Below are 10,000 nucleotides of genomic sequence, written 5' to 3' on the forward strand. Positions count from 1 at the left end.
CTCTCACTCACCCACACACACTCTCACTCACACACACACTCTCTCACTCACACACACTCACCCACATACTCTCTCACTCACCCACACACTCACTCACTCACACACACACACACACACTCACCGACACACTCACACACACACTCTCTCACTCACTCACACACACACTCTTTCGCACACACACACTTTCTCACACACTCACTCACTCACACACACTATCACTCACAAACACACTCACTCACTCAAACTCTCACCCACACACACACTCTCACTCATACACGCACACACTCTCACTCACTCACACACACACTCTCACTCACACTCTCACTCCTTCTCACTCACACACACACTCTCTCACTCAACCACTCACTCACTCACACACACACTCTCACTCACACACACACTCTCTCACTCTCACTCACTCACACACACACCCTCGCTCACACTCTCACTCCCTGCACATACTCTCACTCACACACTCTCACTCACTCACACACACACTCTCACTCGCACACACTCTCACTCACCCACACACACACTCTCACACACACACACACGCACTCTCACTCGCTCAAGCACACACTCACATTCACACACACTCTCTCAGTCACACGCACACTCTCACTCACACACACTCGCTCACTCATTCACACACACTCTCTCACTCACACACACTCTCACTCACACACACTCTCTCACTCACTCACACACACACTCTTTCGCACACACACACTTTCTCACACACTCACTCACTCACACACACTATCACTCACAAACACACTCACTCACTCAAACTCTCACCCACACACACACTCTCACTCATACACGCACACACTCTCACTCACTCACACACACACTCTCACTCACACTCTCACTCTTTCTCACTCACACACACACTCTCTCACTCAACCACTCACTCACTCACACACACACTCTCACTCACACACACACTCTCTCACTCTCACTCACTCACACACACACCCTCGCTCACACTCTCACTCCCTGCACATACTCTCACTCACACACTCTCACTCACTCACACACACACTCTCACTCGCACACACTCTCACTCACCCACACACACACTCTCACACACACACACACGCACTCTCACTCGCTCAAGCACACACTCACATTCACACACACTCTCTCAGTCACACACACACTCTCACTCACACACACTCGCTCACTCATTCACACACACTCTCTCACTCACACACACACTCTCACTCACACACACTCGCTCACTCATTCACACTCACTCTCTCACTCACCCACACACTCTCACTCATACACACACTCTCCCTCATACACCCATACTCTCACTCACACACACATATTCTCACTCATACACTCAATCGCACCCACTCACACGCACACTCTCTCACTAACTCATACACACTCTCTCACTCACTCACGCACACTCTCTCACCCAACCACTCACTCACTCACACTCACGCACACTCTCTCACTCACCCACACACTCTCTCACTCACCCACACACTCACTCTTTCACACACACAAACTCTCTCACTCACTCACACACACTCTCACTCGTACACACACTCTCACTCACACACACACTCTCTCACTCTCACTCACTCACACACACACCCTCGCTCACACTCTCACTCCCTGCACATACTCTCACTCACACACTCTCACTCACTCACACACACACTCTCACTCGCACACACTCTCACTCACCCACACACACACTCTCACACACACACACACGCACTCTCACTCGCTCAAGCACACACTCACATTCACACACACTCTCTCAGTCACACACACACTCTCACTCACACACACTCGCTCACTCATTCACACACACTCTCTCACTCACACACACACTCTCACTCACACACACTCTCTCACTCACTCACACACACACTCTTTCGCACACACACACTTTCTCACACACTCACTCACTCACACACACTATCACTCACAAACACACTCACTCACTCAAACTCTCACCCACACACACACTCTCACTCATACACGCACACACTCTCACTCACTCACACACACACTCTCACTCACACCCTCACTCTTTCTCACTCACACACACACTCTCTCACTCAACCACTCACTCACTCACACACACACTCTCACTCACACACACACTCTCTCACTCTCACTCACTCACACACACACCCTCGCTCACACTCTCACTCCCTGCACATACTCTCACTCACACACTCTCACTCACTCACACACACACTCTCACTCGCACACACTCTCACTCACCCACACACACACTCTCACACACACACACACGCACTCTCACTCGCTCAAGCACACACTCACATTCACACACACTCTCTCAGTCACACACACACTCTCACTCACACACACTCGCTCACTCATTCACACACACTCTCTCACTCACACACACACTCTCACTCACACACACTCGCTCACTCATTCACACTCACTCTCTCACTCACCCACACACTCTCACTCATACACACACTCTCCCTCATACACCCATACTCTCACTCACACACACATATTCTCACTCATACACTCAATCGCACCCACTCACACGCACACTCTCTCACTAACTCATACACACTCTCTCACTCACTCACGCACACTCTCTCACCCAACCACTCACTCACTCACACTCACGCACACTCTCTCACTCACCCACACACTCTCTCACTCACCCACACACTCACTCTTTCACACACACAAACTCTCTCACTCACTCACACACACTCTCACTCGTACACACACTCTCACTCACTCGCACACACTCTCAGTCACACATACTCTCTCACTCACACACATATTCTCTCACTCACACTCTCACTCACACACACACTCTCTCACTCACCCACACACTCATTCACTCACACACATACACACGCTCTTACGACTCACACACATTCGTTCACACACCCTCATACTCACTAACACACATTTTCTCTCACTCACACACACACTCTCTCACTCGCTTACACACGCACTCACTCACACACACTTTCACTCGCACACACTCTCACTCACCCACACACACACTCTCTCACACACACACACACACACACACTCTCACTCACTCAAGCACACACTCTCTCACTCACCCACACACTCACTCACTCACACACATTTTCTCTCACTCACACACACACTCACTCACCCACACACTCACTCACACACACACACTCTAACTCACTCAAGCACACTCTCATACTCAAACACTCTCTCTCTCACTCACACACACTCTCTCACTCACACACACTTAATACACACACAATCACACTTTCACACACACACACACTCTCTCACTCACTCTCACACACTCTCATTCACACATACACACTTTCTCACTGACTCAAGCACACACTCACACACACTCTCTCACTCACACAGACACTCTCTCACTCACACATACATTCTCACACTCACACACTCTCTCACTCACCCACACTCACTCACTCACACACACACACACACTCTTTCACACACACACACTTTCTCACACACTCACTCACTCACACACTCTCACTCACACACACACTCTCTCACTCACCCACACACTGACTCTTTCACACACACACTCTCACTCACTCACACACACACTCAGTAACACTCTCACACACTCACACACACACACCCTCACTCATACACAGACACACTCACTCACACACACACACTCTCTCGCTCACACACACACACTCTTTCACACATACACTCTTTCACACACACACACTCTCACTCACTCACACACACTGTCACTCACACACACACTCTCTCAGTCACCCACACACTCACTCTTTCACACACACACACACACTCTCACTCATTCACACACACCTCTCAGTTACACTCTCACTCTCTCACATACACTCACACACTCACTCACACACACACTCTCAGTCACACACACTCACTCTCTCACTCACTAACACACACACACACTCTCACTCACACTCTCACTCGCACCCACTCACACGCACACTCTCTCACTCACTCACACACACTCTCTCACTCACTCACACACACTCTCTCACTCAACCACTCACCCTCTCACACGCGCACTCTCTCTCTCTCACAAACACACACTCTCACTCATACACACACTCTCTCATACACACATACTCTCACTCATACACACACTCTCACTCATGCACTCATTCGCACCCACTCACACGCACTCTCTCTGACTAACACACACACACACTCTCACTCACACACTCTCACTCACCCACACACTCTGTCACTCACACACATTTTCTCTCACTCACTCACACACACACACTCTCACTCACCCACACACTCACTTACTCACACACACACAATATCTCATTCACTCACACTCTCACTCACACACACACTGGCTCACTCAGCCACACACTCACACACACACACTCTCTCAACCACCCACACACTCATTCACTCACACACACACAATCTCTCAGTCACCCACACACTCATTCACTCACACACACACACTCTCTCACTCACACACTCTCACTCACTCACACACTCTCACTCACACACACACAATCTCTCACTCACCCACACACTCATTCACTCACAAACACACACTCTCTCACTCACACACTCTCACTCACTCACACACTCTCACTCACTCACACACTCTCACTCACACTCTCACTCACACTCACTCACACACACACTCTCTCTCTCACTCACACTCATACCCTCACTCACACTCTCACTCACTCACGCACACACTCTCACTCGCATACATACAAACTCTTTCACGTGCACACTCATTCTCTCACTCACTCACACATTATCTCACTCACTCAACTCTCAATCACACACACACACTCCGTCACTCACCACACACACTCATTCACACACGCACACTCTCTCACTCACTCAAGCACACACTCACACTCACTCTCTCACACACTCATTCACACACACACACTCTCACTCACATTCACACACACTCTCACTCATACTCTCAGTCACTCACACACATTTTCACTCACGCTCTCAGACACACACACACTCTCAGTCACTCACACACACTCTCAATCACATTCTTACTCACACATACAAACTCTCACTCATACACACACACTCACACACACTCTTTTACACACACTCACACTTTCACACACACACACTCTCAGTCACTCACACACACTCTCAATCACATTCTTACTCACACATACAAACTCTCACTCATACACACACTCTCACACACACTCTAACTCATATTATTACTCACACAAACACTCTCTCACTCATACACACACAGACTCTGACACACACACTCTGACACACACACTCTCACACACACACACTCTCACACACACTCTAACTCACTCTCACTCACAAACACTCTCTCACTCACCCACACACTCACTCTTTCACACACACACACTCTCATGCACACATACTTTCATTCACACACATACACTCTCTCAGTCACTCAAGCACACACTCACACACACACACACACATACTTTCTCACTCACTCACACACACTATCACTCACACTCACTCACACACACTCTCACTCACACTCTCACTCATTCACACATACACTTTCATTCACTCTCTCACACACACACACACGCTCTCACACTCACACTCACTCAGTAACACTCTCACTCACTCACACACACTCTCACTCATTCACACACACATTCTCACTCACACACTCTCACTCACACGCACACACACACTGTCACTCACACACACACACTCACACACACACTCTCACTCATAAGCACACACAATCTCACTCACACACACACACTCACACTCACTCACACATACACTCTCACACACACACACTCTCTCTCACTCACTCTCACACACTCTCATTCACACATACACACTCTCTCACTCACTCAAGTACACACTCACACACACTCTCTCACTCACACAGACACTCTCTCACTCACACTCACATTCTCTCACTCACACACTCTCTCACTCACCCACACTCACTCACTCACACACACACTCTTTCACACACACACTTTCTCACACACTCACTCACTCACACACACTCTCACTCACACACACACTCTCTCACTCACTCACACACTGACTCTTTCACACACACACTCTCACTCACTCACACACACACTCAGCAACACTCTCACTCACTCACACACACACACCCTCACTCATACACAGACACACTCTCACTCACACACTCTCACTCACACACACACACACACACACACACACTGTTACTCACACACACACACTCTCACTCACTCACACACACACACTGTCACTCACACACACACTCTCACTCACCCACACACTGACTCTTTCACACACACACTCTCCCTCACTCACACACACACTCACTCACACAGACTCTCTCACTCACCCACACACTGACTCTTTCACACACACACTCTCACTCACCAACACACACACTCAGTAACACTCTCACTCACTCACACACCCTCACTCATACACAGACACACTCTCACTCACACACTCTCACTCACACACTCTCACTCACTCACACACACACACTCTCAATCACACACACACACTCTTTCACACACACACACTCTCACTCACTCACACACACTGTCACTCACACACACACTCTCTCACTCACCCACGCACTCACTCTTTCACACACACACACACTCTCACTCACACACACCACTCAGTTACACTCTCACTCACTCACAAACACTCACACACTCACTCACACACACACTCTCACTCACACACACTCACTCTCTCACTCACTAACACACACACACACTCTCACTCACACTCTCACTCCCTCTCACTCACACACACACACTCTCACTCATACACACACTCTCACTCATACACACATACTCTCACTCATACACACATACTCTCACTCATGCACTCACTCGCACCCACTCACACGCACACTCTCTCACTCACTCACACACACTCTATCACTCACTCACACTCACTCTCTCACTCAACCACTCACCCTCTCACACGCGCACTCTCTCTCTCACTCACACACACACACTCTCACTCATACACACACTCTCTCTCATACACACATACTCTCACTCATACACACACTCTCACTCATGCACTCATTCGCACCCACTCACACGCACTCTCTCTCACTAACACACACACACTCTCACTCACACACTCTCACTCACCCACACACTCTCTCACTCACACACATTTTCTCTCACTCACACACACACACACACTCTCTCACTCACCCACACACTCACTCACTCACACACACACACTCTCTCACTCACTCACACTCTCACTCACACACACTCACTCTCTCACTCACACACACACACACTCACTCTTTCACACACACACGCACTCTCACTCACTCACACACACCTCTCTGTTACACTCTCTCTCACTCACTTACACTCACACACTCACTCACACACACACTCTCACTCACCCACACACTCACTCTTTCACACACACACACACTCTCACTCACTCACACACACCTCTCTGTTACACTCTCACTCACTCACTTACACTCACACACTCACTCACACACACACTCTCACTCATACACACACTCTCACTCATACACACATACTCTCACTCATACACACATACTCTCACTCATGCACTCACTCGCACCCACTCACACGCACACTCTCTCACTCACTCACACACACTCTCTCTCTCACTCACACACACACTCTCACTCATACACACACTCTCTCTCATACACACATACTCTCACTCATACACACACTCTCACTCATGCATTCATTCGCACCCACTCACACGCACTCTCTCTCACTAACACACACACACTCTCACTCACACACTCTCACTCACCCACACACTCTCTCACTCACACACATTTTCTCTCATTCACTCACACACACACACTCTCTCACTCACCCACACACTCACTCACTCACACACACACACTCTCTCACTCACTCATACCCTCTCTCACACTCTCACTCACTCATGCACACACTCTCACTCGCATACACACAAAATCTTTCACGTGCACACTCATTCTGTCACTCACTCACACATTCTCTCATTCACTCAACTCTCATTCACACACACACACTCCGTCACTCACCACACACACTCATTCACACACACACACTCTCTCACTCACTCAAGCACACACTCACACTCACTCTCTCACACACTCATTCACACACACAAACACTCTCTCATACACACACACACTCTCACTCACTCACACGCACACTCTCACTCACATTCACACACACTCTCACTCATACTCTCAGTCACTCACACACATTTTCACTCACGCTCTCACATACACACACACTCTCAGTCACTCACACATACTCTCAATTCCATTCTTACTCACACATACAAACTCTCACTCATACACACACTCTCACACACACTCTAACTCATATTATTACTCACACAAACACTCTCTCACTCATACACACAGAGACTCTGACACACACACTCTGACACACACATTCTCACACACACACACTCTCACACACACTCTCACTCACTCTCACTCACAAACACTCTCTCACTCACCCACACACACACTCTTTCACACACACACACTCTCTCATGCACACACACTTTCATTCACACACATACACTCTCTCAGTCACTCAAGCACACACTCACACACACACACACACTCTCTCACTCACTCACACACACTATCACTCACACTCACTCACACACACACTCTCTCACTCACCCACACACTCACTCTGTCACACACACACACTCTCTCACTCACTCACATACACTCTCACTCACACACAAATCCATCACTCACTCAAGCACACACACACATCTCTCTCACTCACACACACACTCTCACTCATACACACACACTCTCACTCACTCTCACTCACTCAGACTCACTCACACACACTCTCACTCACACTCTCACTCAGTCACACACACACTCTCACTCACTCTCTCACACACACTCTCACACACTCACACACACACTCACACACACACACACACTCTCACTCATAAGCACACACAATCTCACTCACACGCACACTCTCACTCACACTCTCACTCACACACACTCTCACTCACACTCTCACTCATTCACACATACACTTTCATTCAATCTCTCACACACACACCCGCTCTCACACTCACACTCACTCAGTAACACTCTCACTCACTCACACACACTCTCACTCATTCACACACACATTCTCACTCACACACTCTCACTCACACACACACACACACTTACTCACACACACACACACACTGTCACTCACACACACACACCCTCACTCATACACAAACACACTCTCACTCACACACTCTCACTCACACACACACTCTCACTCACTCACACACACTCTCTCACTCACACACACACACTCTTTCACACACACACTCTTTCACACACACACACTCTCACTCACTCACACACACACTGTCTCACTCACCCACACATTCACTCTTTCACACACACACACACACTCTCACTCACTCACACACACCTCTCAGTTACACTCTCACTCACTCACATACACTCACACATTCACTCATACACACACTCTCACTCATACACACATACTCTCACTCATACACACATACTCTCACTCATGCACTCACTCGCACCCACTCACACGCACACTCTCTCACTCACACACACTCTCTCACTCACTCACACACACTCTCTCACTCAACCACTCACCCTCTCACACGCGCACTCTCTCTCTCACTCACACACACACACTCTCACTCATACACACACTCTCTCTCATACACACATACTCTCACTCATAGACACACTCTCACTCATGCATTCATTCGCACCCACTCACACGCACTCTCTCACTAACACACACACACTCTCACTCACACACTCTCACTCACCCACACACTCTCCCACTCACACACATTTTCTCTCACTCACTCACACACACACACTCTCTCACTCACCCACACACTCACTCACTCACTCACACACACTCTCTCACTCACTCACACTCATACCCTCACTCACACTCTCACTTACTCACGCACACACTCTCACTCGCAAACACACAAACTC

The sequence above is a fragment of the Scyliorhinus torazame genome, chromosome 17, assembly GCF_047496885.1.
Source record: "Scyliorhinus torazame isolate Kashiwa2021f chromosome 17, sScyTor2.1, whole genome shotgun sequence".
NCBI lineage: Eukaryota > Metazoa > Chordata > Chondrichthyes > Carcharhiniformes > Scyliorhinidae > Scyliorhinus > Scyliorhinus torazame.